The following is a 26,338-nucleotide window of genomic DNA, read 5'->3' on the forward strand; positions in this document are numbered from 1 at the left end:
GTGCACTGCGGCCGCCAGCCTGCCTGCTCCAGCCTGTGGCACAAAGGCAGGATGGAGCTTGGGGGTGGAGTATGGGCAGGGTGATGTCAGGCTGTTTGGGAAGGCAGAACCTTCCCGTGCCTACGATACCCACCGCCCATGCAGAACGGCATCCTCATACTTCACTATTTATAATGCAAATAATGTTTTAGTAGTCCTTGCTAATAAACAGGAACGAAATTATTCTTTGTGATATTTAAGACTATTAGCTCTGAATATTTGGATATGTATTTTACTTGTCTTAAATGTTTCCATGTTTGTAAGTACTTAGGTTTCATTAATGTAGCTTTCTTTTTCATGCATGCATCTTCACTGTAATGGTAGTCACAACCTTAAATCTTTAAACTGGGGAAGGTCCAACTTTTAGTATAGGTTTTTGAAGGGATTTTATAAAGCATGCAGATGAAATTGGTGTGAATTTTTTTAAGAAACACCAGAATGCCACAGATGCATATTTCATAGAGTGTTCATGTTTCAAATGCATATTTTAAAAGTTCTTAAGCTCCAATGATACTTTGCTACAAGGCAGTTTTCCTCACTAACTTTTCCCTTTATCCCTAAACTACTGTGCCATTCTTGCTCCTCCTAATTATTGAGCAGGCTTTCCAAGTCTACCAGAATTACTGTGAAATTTAGGAGGTCAGCAGCAACAGGAAGCCCCGTGCACACTTTAAATTACACATTTTGTCTGTGTCCAATATGACTAAACATTCATCTTGGGGGATTAACAAAAAGATAAACAAAAAAAGTGCTAATCAGACTTTGCATTGTATCCTGGAGCTCTATGAGCACTAGGTCTGATAGTCCACCAAAGGTAGTAAATTCCAGAGTGGGGACTTGCTGTGTGCTGACCGAAGAGTTTTATTGCTAAGAAACTGTAAAAAGTATCTCATCTGATTTTTACTACCATAATGATGTAGAAGTCAAGAGACAATTTGATAAAAGACTGAGAGATGTTCAACTTCTTCCAGGAGTGTCAAATTTGATGCAAAGCACTATACACAAGTACCATTGAAATAAGTGGGAATTCTGTGCAAGGGGTGTTTAAGACTGGGCTTGAGGTCTCTATTTCATAGAAATATAGGGCTGGAAGGGACCTCAAGAGGTCATCTCGTCCATTCCCCTGCACTGAGGCAGGAATAAGTATACTTAGACCTCCCTGTCAGGTGTTTGTCTAACCTGTTCTACAGTGATGGGGAGTTCACAGCCTTCCTAAGTAACCTGTGTCAGTGCTTAAGGATCCTTAGAGATTTTCCTAATATCTAACGTAAATCTCCCTTGCCAGAAACTAAGACAATTACTTCTTGTCCTTGGTGTCCTCTTCTTCCTTGGTGGATGTGGAGAACAATCGATCACCATCTTCTTTATAACATATTTTATGTATTTGAAGGCTATCATCAGGTCTCTCCTCAGTTGTCTTTTTGCAAGTTTTTTTTAACCTTTCCTCATAGGTCAGATTTTTTAAAATTCTTTTTGTTGCTCGTCTCTAATTTGTCCACATCTTTCAGTGTGGTGCCCAAAACTGGACACAGTACTCCATCTGAGACTTCACCAGTGCACATAGAGCAGAACAGTTACCTCCCGTTTCTTACATATGACACTTCTGTTAATATACCTCAGAATGACACTTCCTTTTTTTGCAATAGCATCATATGGTTGACTCAAATTCCATTTGTGATTCACTATAACCCCCAGATTATTTTCTGCAATCCTACTGCCCAGTCAGTTATTCCACATTTTTAGTTGTGCATTTGATTTTTCCCTAAGTGTAGTATTTTGTACTTGTCTTTATTGAATTGCATCTTGTTGATTTTACACCAATTCTCCAATTTATTAAGATCACTTTGAATTCTAATCCTGTCCTCCAAAGTGCTTGCAACCCTCCCAGCTTGATGACATCAGCAAATGTTATAAACACACTCTCCTCTGCATTGTCCAAGTCATTAATGAAAATACTGAATAGTGCTAAACTCTGGAGGTATCCCTGCAGGACCCTACTTGATGTGTCCTCCCAGTATGCCAGAAAATCATGCACTAATAATTACTGAGTTTGTATTTTGAACTAGTTGTGCCTTCACCTTATAGTAATTGCATCTAGACCATATTTATCTGGTTTTCTTATGATAATGTCACATTGGACTGTGTCAAAAGCCTTACTAAAGGCTCTACACATTACTCCCAGGTCAAGGCTAATTCAAATATTTTATCTGGTGTGGGGAGAGAAGGAAGTCCCTCAGTTTTATCCTGTCAGCACATGCACTTGCTACCAGAGCATTATTGGTGCACTCTTGGCCCTGCTCAAAAGGCCATCATAAATATCAGTGGGTGGAGAAAAGAGAACATTTTAAAGGAACTTAACAACAAAAACTGGGAAATTTATTGCAATAGTTCCTCTCTGAAAAGTTACGCTGTTCCATTAACATGGGAGTACTCTTTTTAACATGTCTGGACGCACTGATCTTGTTCAGAACTGAGTGCCCCTCCACCCCCAACATTTCTTTTGAGAGACTTCATGCACTGAGAGTTTTTTGAAGCACACTTCTGACTAAACTGAGGGGCTGCCCTAATAACCTGTGCGCACCTTTTGGAGAACTGCACTAAAGGTATACGATTCAAGCTTAGAGACAGAAGATCATCTTTAAGTTTGAGGTTTCTTTGTTTCATTGCTAATATTGCATGTCACAAAAACTTAAACTTTTCAGCCACAGAAAGATTGTAGTTACATGACTTTTCATTGAGATTTTACTTTGCATCAACCTCTTCTCAGAAGAAACCTACAGCAGTCATTAGACCTTAATTGCCAGGTAATGTTTCTGTACTATAATATTCCAATGATATAAAAAAGTAAATAACCGGGGCAGTGAAAACATGGGGATGTGGGCTACCTTTCCTACTTTTTGATAATACCTGTCAATGCTCATTCATCAGTTTGAAGGGTACTGCGTTAAGGTTCCACCAACTGCATCAACTCTTACCAGTGAATGAAGAATTTTGGCAGGGTTCAGAATTGGAATTAATGCTCTTGAAGTAAGGGGGTATGTTGAGCTTTGACATAATATTTGTGAATTTCTGTTCTCAGTTCAGGTGACTGATCCTGTGACATTTGTACCTCACAGGTGCCTGATCACCTGTGACACTTTTGCACACAGTCTGTAGAGTTGATAGAAAATGTCCCCCTGCTTCCCAAAATTGTTCACTGAAATACTTTCAGGCTTCCAGATTATACATCCTTTCCCCAGTTCCATTCATGCTAAACTTTGAATGACCTTATTTCTCATATGTTAAACATTATTTTAATGTTACCTTGTTGTTGGTTTAATATACTGTGTGGAGCCTACTCTATACAGCTGAATAATTACTCATTTCAGCCCTAGTATGGTATACACATATACATTTTATCCTGCCCATCTTTTCTGTTTTCAGTTTCCAGAGCGTTCTTCCCTAGGGATGATTTTCAGTGTTTGTGCTATATTTTATTGGCATGTTAACATCTGGGCCTGCAAATTCCTCATATTCTCTAGGTGTTTGGAGCATCTATAGTTCATCCTTTCAGCCTAAAACTTGGAAACTGCTTTGACATCTCTGAAAAGAACAACACAATATCTGCTTTATATTTGTTCATCTTGTTGCATTTCCTAGGAACAGACTGAGAATGTTATTGTAATTCTTTCTTTCATAGTATAGATTGTATATATAGGACCAGATTATGAAATCCTGGCTCACACTGGAAAGCAGTTATTGAACTGTGTAGTCCCATTGACTTTGTGTCCTCATATTTCCCATGTCAATTGTCTCCTGTGGCCTCAGCCTACTATGTTGATATACAACAAAGTTCACTGAAAATTTATCATAGAAATGTTTGTTTTTAAAATGTGAATTAATATTATTTGTCACATTCATCCTCTGTAAAGACTGGCTCCAGGGGTGTTGGAACAATTTGTATAGTGGGGGTGCTGAGAGCCATTGAACCACACTGTAAACCCTGTATATAATGGAAACCACTTCAAGCCAGGGGGTGCCGCAGCACCCACAGTTCCAGCACCTAAGACTGGCTCTCTGAACCCTATAAATCCAACTATATGGGCCTGAAAAATGATCGGAATTAGCATGTCCATATCTAACTGACATAATGTGATTTTTAAGGTCTAATAACTGAGGAACCAACTGGGGCTAAAATCCCTCATATAGTCCCCTAAAGCTAATTCTATCCATTAAGTGTCTAGATCTTGAACCCTAAACTTGTCACTAGTCTAGCAATAAATATTGCCCATCTTGATCCCCAGGCCATTGTAATTTGCTGTAGGAAATTCTGCAAGTGATGGGACAGAAGAAAAAATGTTCTTGGCATTTTATTCAAAGTTGTTGGTGTCTAAAGAGGTATGACATGCTAGCATTTGTTCTGGGAAATATACAATAATGGACAGAATACAGAATGAGGTGATCATTGGTACATGAAAAAAATGACCACATAGTTATTACCACCATTTTAATGTGGTTTCTGTCTAATCAAATCTTTTATTAAAAATATATCCTTTGCTATACAAAAGTTAACTAAAGGTTCTGTTTTGCCATCCCTCTTGTTCATGTGTACGTAAAGTCCTTGTGGAAGATTGTGAGACTTGCTGGGGTAAAGTCATGCTCTTCATCCTCTTCTCATTTTACCCATATTATACAGCTTCACTATCTTCCTAGTGGCTAGCTGAGAGAAAGGATGGTCTAGTGCAGCATATCTCAAACTGGGGTCCGTGGGCCCCGCTGATCAACTCCTCCCCCTCCCTCCCAGCATCTCCTGCATGCTGAGGAACAGCTGTGCAGCAGCATGCACAAGGCGCTGGGAGGGAGAGGGAGGAGGGCGTGGAATCATGTCCAGGGCAATTGGCCCTGCTTATCAACTCCTCTCTCACCCTCCCAGTGCCTGCTGCATGCTGCGGAACAGCTGTTCAGTGGTGTGCAGGAGGCACTGGGAGAGAGGGGAAGGAGCAGGGATGGGGCATGCTCGGGGGAAGAGGATGGAAAGAGGCAGGGAAGAGGAGGGGCAAGGGTGGAGCAGGGCCAGGAAGAGGTGGCAGGGAGCCTTGGGGGAAGGGGTGGAATGGGGGCAGAGCCTGGGGCTGGTTGGGGGTACTTGGGGGTCTGTGAAAAATTTTAAATTGAAATGGGGGTCCTCGGGTTGCTAAAGTTTGAGAACCACTGCTAGCATTTAGTGTTCTAGCCTAGCACATAGGAGACTGAGATTCAGTTCCCTGCTCTGCTACAGACTTCCTGCATGACTTTGGGTGAACTTAGCCTCCCATCCCTACCTCACAGGACGGTGTGAGGATATATCCATTAGGGACTGTGAAGTACTCACACACTATGGGTGATGGAAGCTACGTAAGTACCTAACTAAGATAGATAGGTTTGGAGGCAAATAAAACACACCTATGACATAACTGATACTTGGCATAAGGAATTATCCGGGGTTGACTCTGAACCTATTATTGAAGGTATTTTGTTGATCTTCTGCCAAAAACATTTGCTTACTGATGGCCTACTGGAGCTCTTTGATTCTCAGGTAACAGTGGTGGCCCATAGCAATTTTTACCATCTTTCGTTTCAATTGCATATTTTACTATAATGTTTCTCAGAGCAATGGATGAGGGCTTTTAATTTGAAGTAGGTCAAAATAGGTAAAACCTAAAGCTGGTCACTTTCCAGACTTTACATGTGGCTATCCATGCTTTTTTGTCATGTAAAAGACCAATCTATACTTTGATACAGGTGCAGCATGCAGCTGTCTATTTTGGAAGTCTGGTGGGCTGGAGATTGTAAACTTAGGCCCTAATCTTGCACTTTTATCAGTAACTGTACAAGTAGCCCCATTTACATAAAGTTATTCCCCTATCTATCTGCAAGATCAGCACCTTAGAGTGTAAATTCTTTGAGACAGATGTTGTGTCTCATTCTAAGATGGAATTCATCACATGGAAGTGTAACTAATAAGGTGTACTTAAAATCAGACCAACTTTCTGAACTTGTTTCCTATTAATTTCTGGGTGCAGTGCAGAATGCTGACTCTTATTCTTAAAGTCCTGAAGTTTCAGGGGCCACTTATGAAAAGCACTCCTTACCTTACATCCATTGAGGTAGGTGAAATCAGATTGAGATCTTTTTTTTAAAGATAAAATGTGCCAGTGTGGTGGTTTGATGGTCTGCCAAAGTTCAGGGCATGATGTAATTCTCATTTGCGTTGGTTAGTTTTATTTGAATTGGGTTGGTTTTCTGTTTTGTTCAGGTTTTGGGTGTCAATGAGGGCATTTTGTATTTTGCACAAAGGTCTATTGAGGCATGCTTCTTTCAGACAGGGCAGTGGCAGCCATAGTGGCATGCCACCACTTGGTAAAGATGGCAAATATCATTCATCCATGTCAAGTGCTGAGAATTAAAGTGCTAGTTAGATGGCACTAAGCGCTAGTTAAAAACAAAGCCACTTTCTGACGTGGTAAAGCTACGCTCCCACACGAGAGTAACCCCAGGCAGTTCAGGGGGATTTTATGCGCTTCAGTGGGTGCCGGCGCAGGGCCTCGGTGCCCAAGGACGGTTAAAAACAGCCCCAGCCGCGGCTTTCTGCAGGCCTGAGGCTGCCAGTCCCGAGCTCGAATCGCGCCTCTCGCCGGGCTGGGCGGCGCGTGTCTGTCCGGCCTGAGCCAGCTGCCCTCGCCGCCGCGGCTTCCCCTTCTGCCACCTGCTCCCTTGCCCCAGGGCGGCCCTTGTGCGCTCTCGCTGGGGCGGGGGGAGGGAGCCGGGCAGCCTCCGCCCTTGTGGCACAGCCCAGGAGCCGACGGTGGGGGGCGCCGAGGGGGCGGGGGGCTGTTAGGACCCGACCCCCCCCCCCCCACGGGCCGGGGCCGGGGCCGGGGCCGGAGCGCGGCGGGGCAAGGGGCGGCGAGGGAGCCCGGGGGGCGGGGCGGCCGCTCTGCGCAGCGGCGGCGGCGGGACGCGCCGGCCGGGCCGGGAAGGGGCGGGGCCTGGCGCCGCGGCGGCCCTGGTACAATAGGGCTCCTGTGTGGGGCCTCCGCCGCCGCCGCCGACTGCCAGAGCCAGCGCCAGCAGCGAGCCGCGGGGCCGGCATGAGCGGGGCGGCCGGGGCCTAGGCGCGGGGCGCGCGCACGGCCGGGGAGGCGGCGGCGGGCGGCGGCGGCGGCGCCCCGGCCGGGGAGGGCGATGAGCGGCGGGGAGCGGCCCTGAGCCGCTGCGGCCGCACACGCCGGGGACGCGGGCGCGGCCAGAAGGTGAGCGGGGCCCTGCGGGCGGGAGCCTCGTGGAGGCGGCGCGGGGCATTTGGCGCCAAGGCCGCGGGGGCCGCGCGGCTCCCTCTCCCGGCCGGGCCCCGAGCCGGGCTCGTCTCCCCAGCCGGCTCCGGGGCGCTGGCCCCGGCCCGGGACCTCAGGCCGCGCTTGGGGCGGGGGCGCCAGCGACCGGGGCGAAAGCCGCCGCGCCATCGTGGCTGGGTCGGTGGGAGCCGGATACCGTGGGGTGAGCCCGGGGCTGGGCGTGAGTCGCTCGGCAGCTCCTCGCCGATCTTTTCTCTCCCTTTCGGCCCCCACGTGCGTCGACAAAGGGGCAGTAACAAGTGCAGGAGCTGCCAGCGTCCTTCTGATTTCTCCCTTCTTCTCTCTCTGCCTCTCGGCTCCCGCATTGTGTGCTGAATTAAGGCTCTCCCAGACAGGGGTGCTGCTACTTCAGGCCTTGTCAGTTCAAGAAAGTTGCCCCAGCTTAAGTAGCATCGTGATCTTTTAAAACTGATTTTTAGTGAAAGCCGTGCAAAACCCGGTGGGGTGGGGACGCAGTTATTTCGGTTAGCGTGGCTTATTTTGAGGTAGCTTAAATTGATTAGTGGGTGTAAGAAAGAAAGAAATACCCACCCTCCCCGCAAGAAAATCTAATTTGTGTAGATGAGCCCCTTGTGCTAATCAAGCTGAAAGCAAAGGTGACTTGTGGATGGGCTCACTGGGTCAGTGTGCACTTGTTTATTTTTTATTATGCTCTCTTGGCACTTAAACTATAAATACTGTGGGTAATGCCAAAGGACCTGATCAGGGCCTTGTTACGCTATGCTCTGCGCATATGCCAATAAGAGAAGTCCATGCTGAAATGTTCTTTGTTCACTGCCGATAGATGTGAAGACTTGTTAGTTTCTGCAGGAGTCTGCTTAATCGTGAAAGAGTGCATTTGGGTGTGGTGGGAGGTTAGCCTAGTAGGCAAAATAAGTATTGTCTTTGGAATAAATAAAGACATATTCTGCCCCGAGGAATAAAGTCAGACTGAAAAGTATGTAGCTTATGACAGGTTTCAGAGTAGCAGCTGTGTTAGTCTGTATTCGCAAAAAGAAAAGGAGTACTTGTGGCACCTTAGAGACTAACAAATTTATTTGAGCATAAGCGTTCATGAGCTACAGCTCACTTCATCGGATGCATTCCACCAAACGCATCCGATGAAGTGAGCTGTAGCTCACGAACGCTTATGCTCAAATAAATTTGTTAGTCTCTAAGGTGCCACAAGTACTCCTTCTTTTTCTTTTTATGTAGCTTATGTGGAAGAGTTGTCTTAATGGCTTCATAGTATATGTTGGCAGTATTTCTCATTTGATGAGTGCAGGTAAATCAGTTTTTCATGAATCTGAAATACTTTGATCTTGTAGCTTTAAAACGTTCTTATTAGGTTAAAATAATACATCCTTGCATTATCTTTACATGTACACAGTGTTAAAAGTACACTAATAGCATAGTGCGACACAGGTAAGTAGCATCATTACTTTACAATGGGGAATCCGACAGAGTGCCAAATGTCACATTTTTTGCCTGCATCTGTAACTTTCACTCCATGCATCTGAAGAAGTGGGTTTTTTACCCACGAAAGCTTTTGCACGATTCTGTTAGTCTTTAAGGTGCCACCGGACTCCTCATTGTTTTTGTGGATACAGACTAACACGGCTACCCCTCTGATAAATGTCATCTTATTACTGGAATTAGAAATTGGAAGTTTCTATTGCTGCTGTTCCAGAAAACACCTTTCAGTAGCCTTCATATTGTATTTGGTTAATGTTGTCATGCTCTTTGAGACATGCCTGCCTTATTTTACACTTGCAGAGCTCCCAACACAATGAGTAGGTGTTACTGTAATACAAATAATAAATGTTTACAAATCAATTATATTACATGACAAGCCACGGAAGAGGGTTAAAATATTGTGGTGCAGCTAGAGAGATTTAATCTTCCATTTTCATATTATTTAAATACTGCATTTCCTTTAAAACTTAATTTCTGTGAATCAAACATTTTTGGTGTTGTGAAAAGGTTAAATATACATGATTCAGAACTCGGGGTGGAAGCATCTTTCTAGGTGATTGTGAGCTTTAAATTTAATCAAATGATACTTCCGACTAAATTTAAGATCTAGGGTGTCTTTTTTTTTTTTTTTTTTTTTTTTTTTTTTAAATCTGCGTTTATCAGGCTTTCCATTTAGTGATGTATGTGGGGGAGGGGAGACAACGGTTTTGGTTGACAGTCCTGTAATTGAAAAGACACTCATCCAGTTGAAAATGTCATTCCCATATGAAAATTTTGTATCTACTATTGCTATAAAGAAAAGGAGTACTTGTGGCACTTTAGAGACTAACACATTTATTAGAGCATAAGCTTTCGTGAGCTACAGCTTACTTCATCGGATGCATATTCCTATAAGTAACACCTAATGTTGTTATAACTGGCCGAGATTAGAGAGCTGTTCTTTAGTTTTTCTTCATGCATTTGACAGCAGTTTGTGTATGACAAGATTCACTGTTTTGTTGATCAGTTGCACTTCTTACATCATGGGGGTGACACACCTATGATATGCTGTTTTAGGGGGAGCTCAGTTGCATCTACTATTCCCAAACAATACATGAGGATATTTTCAATTTCAGCTCTGATTAAGCTAAAATGCTGGGGGCTTGGGCATGTGCACAGAGAAGAACGGGAAGATCTGAGCATGCTCTTAGGACTGCCCGGAAGACCATTTAAAAATTATAAACTGGAAATTGCAGAACTTACTTTAAAAAAAAAAAAGTGATATTGAAAGGCTGTTCTAGTAGAAAAATGAGTTTTCAAGTGAGTTGATTTAAAAAAAAAATCATTTCACAGTAGGGTGTGCTATAAAATGATTTGGGTCTTCTTTTGTGTGAACTTCTGACTTCCAGTCAGACTAGACGTGAGATGCCTTATATTTTTAAGGCTTAAGGAAAGCAGGGGGAACAAAACTTTTGGCGAGATGGGAAAATCTTATTCCATTTTTGTATAAATCACCAAAAAAGTTATAACCTTTCTTCTCCCCCTTTATTTTTTTAGGTCACCTTTACAAAAACTGCTTCCTTAAGATTCTGAGAAATCTGAGTAGCTGTTTTTCCTTGTTTTCTTTCTAGAGTGAGTGAGTAATATAGCAGGTACCTGAAGCAAAGATGTGCAAAGGAGATGACACCTGAACACCTGTAGTGGTGTCAAAACTTATTGCTAGATCAAGGGTCTATTGAAATCAATAGAATCTTTTGTGAGTATAAGTGTCAGCTTCAGGGGACCTCTGGGAAGGATTGGGGTTAAACCCTCTTTCCCTTTCTACCTGTTGCTTGTGAACTCACTCTGACAGAGAAACCAGAAAGTTTGGGTCTCATTTCTTGGCATCTCAGAGGTTGTCATCCTTGTTGTTTTTAATAAGGTAAAATTTAAATTATAAACTTTTTTTACTAGGCTATGTTTTTTATCTTAAGTCTTGCCATTTTTAAAAATAGCAGTTTACCTGTAAGTTACTCTAAACTATGTTTTGAAAAAGCTGCCATTCTTTATTGCTGAACTTCTACTCTTGTGGAGAATATTGAGTGCATTTTGCTCTTAGCAGTTCTTTAAAATATTTATGGTTGTGGCTTCAACAGGAGAGATTGAGACCTGCTCCCAAATATCCCATAGTCCAGTGGTTAGGGCACTATTCTGGGAGGTAGTTGACCCGAATACAAGACCTAGCTCTGCATCAGGCACAATGGGGATTGAACCCTGGTCTCCCAAGTTCTTGGTGGGTACTCTAACCATTGTGTTAAAGGTTACTGGGAATGAGGGGGTGGCACAACCGCCACTTCTTGCATCTGTTTTGTAGGTATAGGGGCGATCAGAACTTGTCTTGTGAATTCGGCCACAAGGCAAAATAGGTGTGGAATGCCTTGTTTGAGAATCCCACTGGGGCGTAGGTGGATGTGATTTAGGCACCAAGTTGGTGGGCAATGTCATGACTTAGCTGGATTTGCGCATGGCCAGCTGTCAAAATGTAGGCACCGTAGGGGATTTACTGGTGTGGACTTCAGGTTTCTACACGGTTAGGAAGCAGCAGCGCAATCATTTTTTGTGAATGTCATTGATGCCTAAGTCCCCCTTGTAAGTTCCATCCTTAGTGTCTGTATTATAAAAGGGATACAGTCAGCTTGAAATCAAGTCAATTTAAAAATTGAGTTAAGAGTAGTTTGAGATCCTATTACTGCCCCTGAGGCCCCTACCATTAGCTTTGGTTTTACATTTGCATTTTCCTACAAGTTAAATCCCTTCTTGGCAGCCGTGTGGTTACAAGAACTAATTTAATTTTAATGTGTTCTCTTGATTTAAAAGAATAATAAATATGAGATCTAAAATAAGATGTCTGTTTAAAACTCACAGTATTTCTATAGGTAAGATATCTAAACTATATCTAAACAATCTTTGAAAACTTCATGCCCACAGGATCGTGCTGCCTAGAGTCTGGAGGCTTGGATTCTAGTCCCACCTATATAGTTAACTTGTTGTTTATGACTTGCTGAAGGGTACAACTTTTCTTTATATCTCTAGGATACAGATAATAGTTCTTACTCCCTTCTGTAGAACACATTTAGTGATCTTTGGATGAAAACTGGTACAGATCAAACAAAAATAACAAACGGTGTATCTCTTCTACACTCCTGTTTGAAGGTAAGTTATTTGCCTGGGGCCTAGACAAGTCACTTTGTGGGGCTCTGAATTAAGCTGGTTTGGGGGGGGGTGTGTGTGTGTGTGTGTGTGTAATCAGATGTTTTTTTGCTACTTAAAACAAAGAAACTTTGTTTAAACATCATATATGTTTATGAAGGATAGTTTAAAGAGCCAGTTAGGGCAAGTTGATAAGTTCTTACTATGCATCCATCTTAAATTATGGAGATGTCCTTACCAATTCTATAGCTAAATGTACATTGCATCTTAAAGTGGGGTTTTAGTCACTTCGTTGCTGACAAAAGCAAATTGGGATCATAGCCAAATTTACCACTTACTCTTGTGGTAAAGATTTAGTTTTCTGGACAGTTATAGGTGAATAATTTCAATACTTTTGGAATTTTTAAAGAAAAATGACTCTGTTCTACAATTTTATGTTTGGTGTATCTCTTTGCTGTCTCAAGTTTAAAATAGTTTTTGTTTTAGTGTTTGAAACATAATGAAGTTGGAGTTGTAAACAAAATTTTGAGCATACTCTGTTTAAAACTTGGAAACTACCAAGTTAATAGCATCCCTCGTCAGGGATGTTTCTGTTTATGTAATGAAAGCTAACAGATGACGAATGATTTTTTTTTTTTTTTTTTTCCAAAAGCTGATGTATAATATTTTGCACTCAGAACTGACAGAATATAGGTCTGTGGAGAATGAATGAGGCTTCTTGAGGTTAACAGGACCTGTGGGGTAGTTGTCGCTCTTGAAAATTGGGTCATTTATCTGGCTGCCTAAATATAGATTTAACAGCTTCACTTTAGGCTCCTGTTTTAAAAATCTTGGTCCGAGAATATGCAGCCACCTTAATGCAACTGATCACTTAATGTTGTTCTAAAATAACCTTGCTCTTTGTGCTGTCTCCTGGGTACAGCCACAGATGTGAAATACAACATCCTCCTCCCCATCAATATGTTATAAATATTCTGTATTTTATTGTCTTTTGAGACTAACTATAAGATAACATCTTGCAGGAGGGCTTAAGTGTGATGTCACAGCCAGGTATTGACTTCTATGGAGAGAAGTCGAACCTCAGGATTGCATTTTTTCACCCCTGTATGTGTGTAATTACTAACCAATTCCCCCCCCCCCTTTTTTTTGAGCTGTTCACTTTTTCATATTTCACTGAATTTCAAATCTCCCCTCTCTTCTGAGAAGTTGAGCGTACAGTATTTCAGAGATCTACATTTCAGTTAGGAGGAAACTAACCGTTTTGGTATTGGAACGGCATTGGGACACATGATCTTAGACATGCTGAATGCTTGAGCCTTTGTAGAGCTTTCCTACAAGTTATTGTTTAATATAGATAATGGAAGAGAACTTGGACTATTCACATGGCTATGAAGCTTGAACTGGCAGCAAGTTGGCCTGTTTGTAGTATTTGCAAAAGATAGAGTGATAAATTAATGGTAGAGCAATTTGTAAAAAAATTGCACTCAGATTAGATACTGCTATGTGTGTCACAGCTTGTTGGTCTTTTTGAAAACTTTAGAGTCTTCATTCTTTAAGTACGCTGTCATCTTAATGCTGTATTACTAAGTTCTGCTTGTTTGTCAAACTGGAGACTGAACGTTGCGTATGACACTGCAAATGCCTCCTTATGTTTTTAATTCTAGCGGCAAGGAGAGACTCAAAAAAGGGCTTATACGTGCACTCCTGGCTGCTAAAACTGTTAACGCCTGATACGTAATTTGTATTTTATTCTTCTGTCTCAGAGAGGGAGAGATTGGTGTATAACTATACAAATATAACTAAAGACTATAACAGAAGCATTGGTTATAAATTCATAATTATTACACAATTAGTTACTTAACTCTTTCTTTGTTTAGCAAGTTCACAAACTAATTTTGATGTTTTGGAATATGTTAGCTATTTGTAAGTATTCAACAAATTTCAAGGAAGAAATCTCAGTGTATGGGTTGTTCATGAAATGTTCAGTTCCTTGTTGTTTGTAGTAAGTGTTTGGTCATGTGGTATTGTTTCATCTCCCTGATTGAATGATGGAAACTTTTAAAACATGAAAATAATGAACACAATACCTCTGTTACAAACTTCCAGACTAATAATGCTTTGCCCAAAAATTAGGGGGATTGACTGAATAGATCCTCTCTCCCCCACTCCCTCCCAGAATCATAATGAACTGAATTTAGGGCTTTCATTCATGAAAATATTCACAAGTTAACTTTTTTAAATGATTTGACAGGCTTCAAATGTAAATGGAGTAATGTAAATTGTAAGCAATTTATTGTTCCATACACCAAATATTTTATGTACACACCACCTAGCGTATATTGCAAAATAAATGGCAATATTTTCTCGTGCCTCTCTTCTTCCTCCCTACCCCCCACCATTGTTTCACACCAGTTCTTTCCAGATTTTAAATGACCACATACAAAAGTGATGATGAACCAGAAAGGTGTATACTCCTGATAAGGAAAAGCATTACAAGTCTTTGGTGGGATCATTTGTGACTTTTATTCTCCTTTAACAGCCTGTTTCATATTTTTCTTTTTAATATCATTCTAGCATTAATTTACATACCTTAATATCAAATAAATCTACTTGGAATCAGTCACACATTATGGTGACATACTATGGAGAAATCCCATCCAGATTTGGGCCCGATCACAAAAGTTTTTCTGTGCATGTGCTTTCCATTTCAGCAGAATGTAAGTTTCATTTTGTGGCTCCTTTAGGAAAGAACTAAGGAACAACAGAGGCAGGCACAGAAGCTATTCATTGAGGAGGCGGCTCGAAGATGGGGAAAATAGTTGAGCGTAGATCTTCTACATTTGCAGCACCAAGGATGGGAGAAACACAGAGATGCTCTTTTCCCTCAAATGACTGAATGGAATGAAGTAATAGGTTAAATTTGTGCTCATCTCAAGAGCAGAGCTGATCATAATGCAGGATTACTGGATTGTGGGGAAATTGTGGGTTTGAAATTTTGGTTTTGTTCCAGTCAGAATGAATCCAATATTTTTAAGCCCTGTGAACTGGAAATCTGGGTGGGGTGAGGGAGGGGGAGAGGACAGTTTCCCCCCGGAACATGGAGTTTCCAAAACAAATCTGCTCCCTGGACCCTGACCACTTGCTTGAAATTGTCAGTTTTTACTCAGCAGCTACCAAGGATTTCAGGCTCTGGGAAATAAGTCAGAGAAATTTTTTTTTTGACCATTTATGCTCAAGAAGTGCAGAAAATCAGTTTTTCTGCATTCTTAGAGAGCAAATGTGCCACTGAATTAAAATTTCACTGATGGGCAGGAAGAACAGAACGCTGAGCTTAAACCGTCAAATGAGACTTTTGATGGTTTGGTCTACATTGCTATTATGCTGTGATAATTTAAACCACAGTTTTGGACATTCCAGCAGCTCTTCGACATCCAGCTTTGTTCAACAGCAGTCTGTTTCTCTCTCAAATGAATATCAAAGATCAAACTGGTGATTATCATTTTAAAAAATGGAGACTTGAATTTGATGATGATGTTGCAATCTTAGCTTACGCTAACATCATCTTCACTGTAGCATGAAATGAGCATTGTAAAAAGGCAAGTGAAGCACCTTGAGCTGCATGTACTACGTTAGACAAATTTGAATTCTGTTTCATATCTAAATATGATAAAAGTGAATCAAATTGAAGGAACTGAAAAAACCAACAGTGATACTAAAGTGTTGGGAAAACATGAGTGATCTAATAATGGCTACAAACATGCATTCATGGAGCAAATGCATTCTTGCTTAATGCTGTTGGTTCTTCTGTATGGGGGAAAAATGGCAGAATATTGTGTCCAATTTGCTGAAGATATTTTTCTTTACAATTTTTGGTTGGCATTTTCTATCTACTCGGACGACAACAATAAAATGAAAAAGATGCGAATTTCTTTGAAGTCATGCTAAAATTCTGACATATGGGAGTTCAGCATGCTTACTTAAACCTTATAAAGAAGTAGACCTAGTAAGTCTAAAATACAATGCAAATGATTTTTTTAAAATTTCCAGCACTTTCATTAATGAAACACCTGATTGGTGCCTTAAAAAAGGCTTTAAAGTAGCTTGCCAATGATACTTTGTCAAAGTTTCTGGGAAATTTTCTATTTTCATCCAGCTAAAATATATTGAAATTTGCCCCGAGCATGAGAGACTTGAATCAAAATACAGCATTTTACACAACAAGGCTGCCTAGAGACACTGAATTTACAATGGCAGTTGAAAGAGGATTCCAAGGAATTGGATGGATGGATGTGATACTACTCTTGCATTCTCAGTGGAAATCTGGCTTCGATCTAATTAAATAGAAATGGGCCACACACAGATAAAATGAAACTATGGAATATTTGAGTTTAGCCAATATGATTTACCAAATATAAAGCTCATGGGTTGAGCCAGCACAGGAGGAAGAGATTAAAACATAATTTGTGGACCTAATCCTTAGTTTATGCCTCTTCCTATAGAGTTTACAACTGAATATCCATATTTCTACCCTAAATCTGGTTTGTGAATAAGGTAGTGTAAGATTGTGGCCAAAAAATGGCAGAAAACTATGGAAGTAAGATCATGGAAAACAGGATGGCTGAGTTCTGAAGTTTTTTAAAAGGCTGCCAACTCTGCATCAACCAGACTGCCTGAGCATCTAACTGCTTTTGAAGGTACTATATCACCGCCTTAAAAGTGATTAAATTATCATTCCAATTTTCTCATCTCTTTCCAGGGCTTGCTGCATTCTTGAACCAAAATGAACCACTTTAAGTGCTGAGATGGGAGTGGGGGGAATAGGATAAATCAAATATCAAAGGTATTTTAAAAACAGCTTGAACGCGTTGTCTTTTATGTCCTATTTACCTTTCCAACCATGCATTTGACACTTGCAGTTCTTCCATTTGGTGTTTTTTACCTTCTAACATCTTGATGCTGATTTTCCAAATCATTTTATAATGATCCCAGAAAGTCACCCCCTCCCCCTCCCTTTTTTTTTTGTTTGCCGCTGCCAAACAATTTTTCTCAGGTACTGTGTAAATCTGATCCAGATGATTTATCTTTACCGCAAAGCTATACTCCAGCAAGCTAGTTCTTCCAGGTTATTGTTTGTAATAAGCCTGCAAACATTTCAGCACTTCTGTCAGCTCTCTTTTTGGATGGACTTCATGGAAATGCATTAGGTCAGGTAGAAGATATAATTTCCTGGCAGACACTTATGTGGGGTACAGTACCATCTATTGAAAGCTTGCTGTTTGTGTTAGCATGCATGGAAATCATATAAAAGACAAGGTGGTGAGGCAATCTTTTTTGGACCAATTTCTGTTAGTGAGAGTTTATTATAGTGGGAGAGAAGAAACATTCTCACTGACTGTGCTGTATTTTTTTTTTTGAGAATGCACTTCAGATGATATAAAAGATGTAGATCATAATTCTGCTTCCATATTAGTAGATGGTCTTATTCTTTTTTGTTTTTCAGTTGTCACAGAACTTGTGTGTTTGTACACATTTATCTATACGTCGGTATAGTTGTAATTAATCTTTCTGTCATACTTTTACTAATTTTTGATTGGCGTTTACAGCTATGTGTGGCTTTGAGTGATTTCCTGTAACAAAGCAAAACCAGAATTAGTAAAATAAAAGCTCAAAGGAACCATATCAACTTGTGGTCTAGTTAATTTCCAAATTGTTTAAAATTAGCTTCAGATACTACACTTCTTCCCAGATGCCTTTTTACTAGGTTTTGTAGCTTTATAATTTTTCTATTTTGTAAGATGTTTTGTTCTTCTTTGGAAGAACTATACAAAAGGAGGAAATGGTATAAGCTAAATTGGTTTTAGGACAACTTATACAGCCTCAAGTCTAAGGGTTTGGACTGATGTAGCTAAATCAACTTAGTTACACTGATCTACATTTTTTTAATATAGAAATGGCTTTACTCTCAGCCTATCCTGCTGTGACTGGGATGTGAAAGTCAAACTGGCTTCTTTATCAGGCATTGTCATCAGTAATTTTTTTTTTTTTTTCAGGTCTAATTGTGCCTAAGGGGTATCTGGGCCACCTTATTGTACTTGGATAATACCGTCAATTACACCTGTGCAACCTTTTTTTTTTCTTTAATTGGTTAGCATAGATGTAACTGATCAGAATTTTTTGAATTTTAGCTATGGTGATAGTTCACTAGAGAGCAGAATTTAGCTCTGTTTTTACATTGCTGTTGGCTTTGCAGGGCTATCAAGAGTAAAACAGTAAGCTAATTTTTGTCATTAAAATAAGTGGGTACAATACCCAGTGAACAGATATCTTAACGTGCTTTTTTTTTTATGTACCATCACTTTTTCAGAATCTTCACTTTTAATGTCATCTGTTTTGTTTTTTGAATGCAAAGTTTTCAGACATCAGCGAGCTCTGGTTTTATAATAGCATGGAAGATATGGTACAAAGCTTCTCTTGTAATTTCAATGGGTGTACAATTTCTCTTGAACATGGTTCTTACAGTAGGCATAAATGATCTCTTAATTGTTGTGTTAGTACTATTTCTTGCTTTTTTGAGGGGTGACATTATGTACTTTGGTTCTCAGAATTGATGCTATCATCTCTGTGTTGAGGTTGAGGTAGGGTATGACTTCTGTGTTTAATTACATTTCTACTCTAATCCTTGCTGAACTCCAGTGGAAACTATGCTTGCTTTAAGATGTTTGCTTTATATGTCAGTCTCAAAACTGTTCTCGTAACTTTTTTTAAGCTAATGGAGGGAGACCTTGAAGTTTTTAGACTGTTGTTGAAAATCATAATTTTACTCTTCATAATACTCCTTCCTACTAGAGTTGACCTCTATAAACGAAGGCTTTTATATCCTAACTTGATCTTAAGTCTTTGTTTGCCTGGGATACAGCAAAGCTAAGCACATCTTAAAAAGAAAACTCATTGGTATCTTTAGATTTCTGCCAGGTGCTAGCAAAATCATTAGATTGCCTTTGCAAAAATCTTGAACCCATTTGAAGTCAATGGCAAAACTCCTGCTAACTTCAGTGGTGCCAAGATTTCACTTGTTTCTTAGAACTCCATGTTTGTTCTAGGTTTCAGAGTAGCAGCCGTGTTAGTCTGTATTCGCAAAAAGAAAAGGAGTACTTGTGGCACCTTAGAGACTAACAAATTTATTAGAGCATAAGCTTTCGTGAGCTACAGCTCACTCAGGAAAGCTTATGCTTTAATAAATTTGTTAGTCTCTAAGGTGCCACAAGTACTCCTTTTCTTTTCATGTTAATTCTGTCAGACTGAGGTGCGGCACGGCACAAAGGGAGTATTGTGTTAGATGAGGCTTCTCTTTCTTAGTAGTAAGGGACACTGGCAATTCAAAACTTTAAGGAAGAATTATTTTCTGGGTACTGCCATGAAATGTGTAGTCACAGAGGTGAGGCTATTTAAGTCTAGTTTACTGTGTGTGGGCACTCTGTCTTCTACTTCCAGAATTATTACCTTATTGATTGTGTTCCACACCTTATTTTGAGGCCAAAATGGAAAAGTCTCTTTTTTGACTTCTGGGTAAATATCGGGTTTCTTCTGTGGATAAAGGTATTGCACAGTTCATAAGTGCTAGTGCTGAAAATCATAACTGGGCCAGTGGGTCTTTGAATGCAGATAAGGGGCAGTTACTTCTGTAGTCTTAAAAAGTGATGAACTGAGTAGTTTTAGCACCTGTCATGCATAATTTTGTTTTCTTCATGATAAATCACTGGTGTTTAAAATGGACCTTCTTTTTTTCTCTCTTCTCCTGGGGGGTTGCCTAACCATGTTGAATACTGACTAAATTGTTGATATGGAGGGGCAGCCTCCTTAAGGTGAGCTGGTGGTGGTCATGTCATTGTGGAGCTGTTCTAAGGCAGTGGTCACCAACAGGTCAATCCTGGAGCCTCTGCCAGTCAATCACGATCTCTGGCTGCTAAAAGTCTGGCTGCTAAGTCCCTGGCCCTATGCTGCTCCTGGAAGCAGCCTGCATGCCCCTGAGGCCGGGGGGGGGGGCAGGGGCAGGGGCAGGAGTCTCTGTGCACTGTTTCTGCTTGCAAGCACTGCCCCCATAGCTACCATTGGCTAGGAATGGGGAACTGTGGCCAACAGGCACTGTGGGGGCAGTGCCTGCAGAGAGGGGCGGTGCATGGAGCCAAGTGCAGCCCTTTTCCTGAGGGGGCGTGATAGCCGCTTCTGGAAGTATTGTAGGGCCGGGGCAGGCAGGGAGCCTGCCTTAGTCCCGCTTTGTTGCCCAGTGGAGCTCACACCCCAGCCCCAAGTTCCCTCCTGGAGCCCAACACTCTGCTCCAGTCCGAAGCCCCTCCTGCACCCAAACTTCCTCCCACAGCTTGCACCCCTCACCCCCTGCACCCCAACCCCTTGCCCTAGGCTCAGTGTGGAGCCCCCTCCCACACTCCAAACCCCTTAGCCCCAGGCCAGAGCCCACACCCTCTCCTGCCGCCCAACCCCCTGCCCTCGCCTGGTGAAAGTGAGTGAGGGTTGGGGAGAGCGAGCGACAGAGGGAGGATGGAGTGAGTGGGGCAGGGCCTCGGGGAAGGAGCAGGGTAGATCCTGTGTTACACTTAAATTCAAAAAGTGATCTTGTGTGGTGTGTTTTTTTTTTTTTTTTTTTTTTTTTTTTTTAAAAGGTTGGAGACCACTTTTCACATCTTAGAAAGGAGAGACCAGGAAGAAAAGATTGACAATACCACAGAAACAAATATAGTAATTCATTAATTAATGAATATCAGAATCATTAACTAAATGGGACTAGTAAGGTTTTTTTTTTGTTTTTAAGTAATCATTAAGTCTCAAAGTAACAAGTTTATTGGAGTTCCATCTTGGCATTGATTTCCCCTCCCCCTCGCCCCATCAGTTGCTTAGATAAAAAGGTGATAGGCATCTTAGCTTTAGCCAAGGTATTTAAAATGGTCTTGCTTATAGAGCTCTATGGAGAGTACAGCTGAGGAAACTTTAGAAGTGTGGGGATTTTTACATTCAAATGTCTGGAATTACAATTGTGGACAGTCACTGAGAGCACTTCCAGCATGCTAAGTGCTTTCCCCACTAAAATGAGGGCAGGTCTCTTGCTTAAGGAGCTCACAGTCTAAACACAGGGCAGGGCACAACATATTAGTGGTCAAGGTGATAGTTGACCACGTCTTGGTAATATAAGGTTGCATTTACAAAGTCTCTTCACCCCCATACTTCAAACAGGCTATATAAATTATTCCTAACTAATACTTAAACTTGTCATTTCTTTTTCTGCAGGCATTGCAGCAGAAGTGGGTCTTAAGCTGGGACTTGATTGCAGAGAAGGCAGAGGCCTTGCAGGTGAGCTTAGGAAGAGTATTCCAGTATTCTGTGCATTGGGGCAATATGAAGGAGGCAATATCGTGCCTGGAGAGGGGTGAAGGGTTTTAATGGTGGGGCAGGGAGAGGGCCAGTGGTCATGGTTGGTGATAAGAGACAATGTTGGTTGATCAGGAAGATGACAGAACTGAAAGAGGAGAGGACAGACTTGTAGTGGAGGAAGCTTGTATGATTGCGACTTTTTATGGGTGTTGGCAGAACAAAAACCAGGAGCAGGTAAATTAATTTTGCAAGTGAGACAGGGTTGGGGTTCAGCGGATGGGAATTGATGGGAGAAAGGAACAATGGGGAGTCAAAGTTGGAAGAGTAGACAACTGAATCTGAGGTGAGGGCTAGGAGGAAGGGACTGAGAGTGACAAACCTCCAAGGCTCTGGTGGGGGGGACTAGGGACACATGCACATGAAGCAAATGGGTGCTGTTGGAAGGATGGATCTTTGATATTGAGAAATAAAGAAATAGTGTTTAGTGAGGAAAAGGTTGAATGAGTAGCCATTTCAGTAGGTTGGGGATCAACACTCATGAGTCGAAGATGAGATGAAGTGGTGGGGGAGGCTACTGGATTGGGCAGGTTCTCAATGTGGGAAACTGAAGTTGCTGTGGATTAATGGGAGATTGTGATGGGTCAGGGGAAGGAGGAAGCATATGTGTGTGAGACTGTCTTGACTTGCTGAGTTAGGTCATTTTAAATGAGTGGAAAGACAGCCAGTCTATTACTCAGTGTTCTGCTTGTTAATAGTATGAAAGTAAAAGATTTTATTCTCAGTGTAGAAATCTCTTTATTGTTAGGACTAGATTCGCAAAGGGACTCAAGCAATGCAGCATCTAACTTTAGATGCCCTGCCTCTTGGTGGAGTTAACAACTGAGTTAGGCTCTCCATACAATGCATGGGGACAGTTCAGTGCCTGAGAATGGGTTTCACAACAGGTAGCACAGTGAGCAGGAGCTGCCTAAGCTAGCCAGTAGAAAATGCCTTGTAGAAAGGGGCATGGCCTAAGGGAGTTAAGTGCCCAAGTCTGGGTCAGAGGGAGGTGCATTTCTCTGCTTGGTATTCACTCAACTCTCTTCTGCAGTTAGGCGCTTAAGAATTTCTTGCAAGAAGAAGGTATTTGTGCCCCCCCCCCCCACCTTTAGCCTAGTTGTTGGGGCACTTACCCAGGATGTGGGGGATCAAGGTTTCATTCTCCCCTCTAACGTGAAAAGAGGATTTGAACTTGTCTCCCACTTCTCAGGGCTTGTCTTCATTGCATTGTTAGCTTGAGCTATGACTCAAGTTTTGTCCCAAACCTGAAACCTGTCCATACGTCGTCTCTAGATTGAGATAGGTAGCTCCATTTTGACAGCACTTATCTCCTCAGGGGATGTGGGTTGAAGCTAGGTTAGCTCAAGAGGAGTAAGTCAAGCTAACTGTTACAGTGAAAACAAACCCAGAGTGCCCTAACGACTTGGCTGTAGGGTATTTTGTGAACAGGTCTCCCTCAATCTCTTCTGTTGAACTGTATATAAATATGCCTTGGGTCAGAGACCCAGTGAGAGTAACTCTCTCTAGTCCAGGGATTAGAGCACCCTCTTAAAATGTAGAAGGTCTAAGTTCAAATCTCTTCTCCCCATCAGGTAAGGGAGGAGGGTTGGGGAACTGAAGCTGGGTCTCCCACATCCTAGGTGAGTGCCGTTACAACTTGGCTAAAAGTTATTTGGGGGGTATTGCCACCAACTCTGGCCTTTTTTTATGCGGGTTTAGGCATGCTCAGAGCACATCTATCAGATTGGGCCCCAAAGGCAAGTTTAAGTAGGGTAACATCTAGCTTGTGAATTCTGCTAGGGTTTAAGTGTGATTTTATGCACAGAGTTGCTGGGTGATGTGGTGATTGAGGTGACTCTGCACTTACCCACCTGCCAAAATATGGGCACTTCAGGGACTTCACCAGTCGAAACTTAGTCCTGGTCTACACTGGGGTGGGGGTGTCGACCTAAGATATGCAACTTCAGCTATGTGAATAGTGTAGCTGGAGTCGGCACATCTTGGGTCGACTTACCTGGTTGTGAGGGCAGCAGCGAGTCGACCGCTGCTGCTCCCCCATTGACTCTGCTTCCGTCTCTCGCAAGCTGGAGTTTTGGAGTCGAGCTTGTCTAAGTAATTCTTAATGTGTTCTTTTTACCTATTTTAGGGGTAGTTCCTGCTGCATTTAAACAAATGTTGACTATGATAGTTGTCCCATTGCTGCTAACCTTTTTGGTGAAAAGTGAAACAAAAGACGCTTAAAACTTTGGCTGTTGCTGTGTTTTCTGTTATCTCTTCCTCCTCACTGAGTAATGGGCCTACCCTGTTCTTGGTCTTACTCTTGCTTCTAATATGTACTACATTACAAGGAAAAGAGTTGCAAAAATGTTCCAGTTCTGAACTTTTCTGTAAGTATTGTGCATAATTGTAAAAATAAAACTGAAGACACCTTACACGTAAGTGTCCAGTTTTCAGGGTAATAGCTGTAAACCTAGTGCTTAAGGTATTGACAGTTACCAAGAATACCTTATGAATGACTTTTGTGTCTGTGTGCGCGCGCGTGCGTTAAGGTTCTTCAGCATAAAAAAGAAAAACAAAAACCCAATTCCAGAATTAACCATGTGTGGGGTTTAAAAATATATCTAAACCAAAGCAAGAAATTTCATATCCCATTCCTTTATGCGTAGGAGTTCTGAGTTTTTAGTCATCTATAGCAAGGTATCTCAAGTTCCTTCTTCCTACTCGGTCATGCCCCTAATGTCTAAGGCTGTCTCTATACTACAAACCTTACAGAAGCGCAGCTGTACCATTGCAGCTGTGCTTCTGTGCGGTCTCCTGTGTAGCCGCTTTATGCTGACAGGAGAGAGCTCTTCTGCTGGCTTAATTAAACTACCCCTAACAAGCGGCGGTAGCAATGTTGGCGGGAGAGCATCTCCTGCTGACATAGTGTTGTTCACACCAGCACTTTTGTTGGGCAGGTTATGAGTGAGAGAGTGTGTGCATGCGTGTGTGTTTTCACACTGCTGACCGACAAAAGTTTTACCAACAAAAGTGCTAGTTTAGACATTGCCTAAATCTAATAGTGTCTGTTCTATTGTATTTTCATGTCAGGCCTTTGGTAGAACAGTCTAAAAAGTGGCTATTCCTGAGTTTTCTGTTTCTAGGTCTGCCTGTTTGCTTCCTAAGTATTTTTCATTTTTAGTAGCCCTTCAGATTCCTGTAAAATTAATTTTCCCCTTTCGCTCCCTAACCCACTCCATCCCTACAATCTCTTGCCGCTGCTTCCTTTTCCCCCATGATGCTTTCATCTGTCAGGTAGTAGCAATAGCTGGCTTAGTGTATGTAAAGGCATTGATGTTTCTCTCCCTCTCAGAAAATTACTTCTCTTGAGTTCACTGTAGTTTCTGCTTTTGACTTCATTAGACAACGAGGAAGGTGAGTTTTGGGGATTGGCACTTCAAGCCAGCGAGATGCGAAATTTTCTCTCTGCTCTTAACATAGTGGAAAACAGCCAGCCATCTTTTACTTTGAGGATGACTACACACTTTAAAGAATATTGGTTTGTTGTCAAACGAGAATGTGAAAACTAGTTTACCAAAACACTATTTTTCTCATATTTTGTGGTATTATTAGTACCCTCCGTGCTTTGCATCTGACAATGTTTTGCTATTCCTGAAACTAAACAGTAGAGTTGAAGGTCTGCTTATACTTGCATAGTACATGATTTCTGGGAAATAGGATGAGAAGTTTGTTTGGTTTTCATCTGAGTTCAACCCTAGTATCCAATTGAGAAAACAAATGTAAGCTTTTCATGAACAGTGCAAAGAATAGAACGTTGGTTTGGTTGCTGGTTCAGTCAATGATCTGCCTGTATCTAATTAGTGGCAAACCTGTAACTAATTCTTTTTCAAGCAGTCCTGTGTACTGGATGGGGGGTGTTCCCCTCAGTTGTATCTGTGTATGTAGGACTGTTTTAAATCCTGCCCTGACAAAGTACTACTTTAGCTCTGCTTTTTGTTTGATGTGGAAAAGAAAGTTGTTGATTAGCCACTGTCTTCAGTCTGGAGGTATGGGGAGCGGCAGAGAAGAGTTGTAGCCTTCTGTATTTCAGGGCTACTAGTTCAAAGTGTGCTTCTGTTTTGACCATGATTATGAAATGGTGTTGATCCAATTATTTCTATATAAATTATGCCCATTTTAGTCTTTAATTATCATTTCTACAAATTCAGGCTGAGTTCTGAGAATAGTTCTCTTCCTCTTGTGCATCACCCAAAGTTCTGCAAACAAAAGTATATCCTTGTATACTTCTGTGCAATTCCATTGCTTTGAGAGTTTGCACAGATATAATGGGCTGGAACTTAATAAGCAATGCTGCTGCTGCACAAGAATAATTAATTTAATCTCTCTTCTCTCAGCTGTGCTGACCTACAGTGTTAACAGGAGTAAAATGCAGTAAGTTTTTTGTCACTGAAGTCAGAAGACCTGGCCTTGAAAACATATGGGGAGATGATCTGATTAATAAGATGCCACTTGTAATAGTTCAGCATCTTAGATTAGGACCACACTTGTAATTGCGCTCCAAATGAGCGTTTAAATTGGGTTGTCTTTTTGGAAATAGGAATTCATCTCATTAGCTGTTGCATTCAGAAATATAGCAGTACACATTGAGTATATGTTCTGAATTGTTTCCCTAAGTGCGAAGAAACAAACTCCAAATCTGTCATGAAAATGTTTGAGTTTTAGATAATAGACACATAATATCTCTGGGGGGAAAAGCATGCCAATTATCAAAACCTGGGTGAATGGAAATACAATTCCTAGAGGGAACAAGATGTCATGGACTCTTAAACTGTGGCCCTGTAATGGCATAGTTAGTTGTTTACAGCAGTCGCCCAAAATTA

The 26,338-nt window shown here is 41.5% G+C and overlaps 1 protein-coding gene across 11 annotated transcripts in view; it reads left to right on the top strand.

Moving 5' to 3' along the window:
• The first annotated feature begins 7,177 nt into the window (after positions 1 to 7,177).
• JADE3 (jade family PHD finger 3) overlaps positions 7,178 to 26,338 on the top strand; it is a 68,557-nt gene continuing 49,396 nt past the window's right edge. For 3 of the 11 annotated variants that reach the window (XM_043495108.1, XM_043494974.1, XM_043495196.1), the window contains exons 1-2: positions 7,178 to 7,310; positions 21,336 to 21,398. The gene's annotated coding sequence lies outside the window, so the exon portion shown is untranslated. Of the gene's footprint in view, positions 7,311 to 10,509; positions 10,603 to 16,811; positions 16,876 to 21,335; positions 21,399 to 26,338 lie in introns of those variants that run through there. The other 8 variants (XM_038396311.2, XM_043495397.1, XM_043495301.1 and 5 more) reach the window with 7 other exon arrangements.

Source organism: Dermochelys coriacea, chromosome 1, assembly GCF_009764565.3.
Source record: "Dermochelys coriacea isolate rDerCor1 chromosome 1, rDerCor1.pri.v4, whole genome shotgun sequence".
NCBI classification, from domain to species: domain Eukaryota; kingdom Metazoa; phylum Chordata; order Testudines; family Dermochelyidae; genus Dermochelys; species Dermochelys coriacea.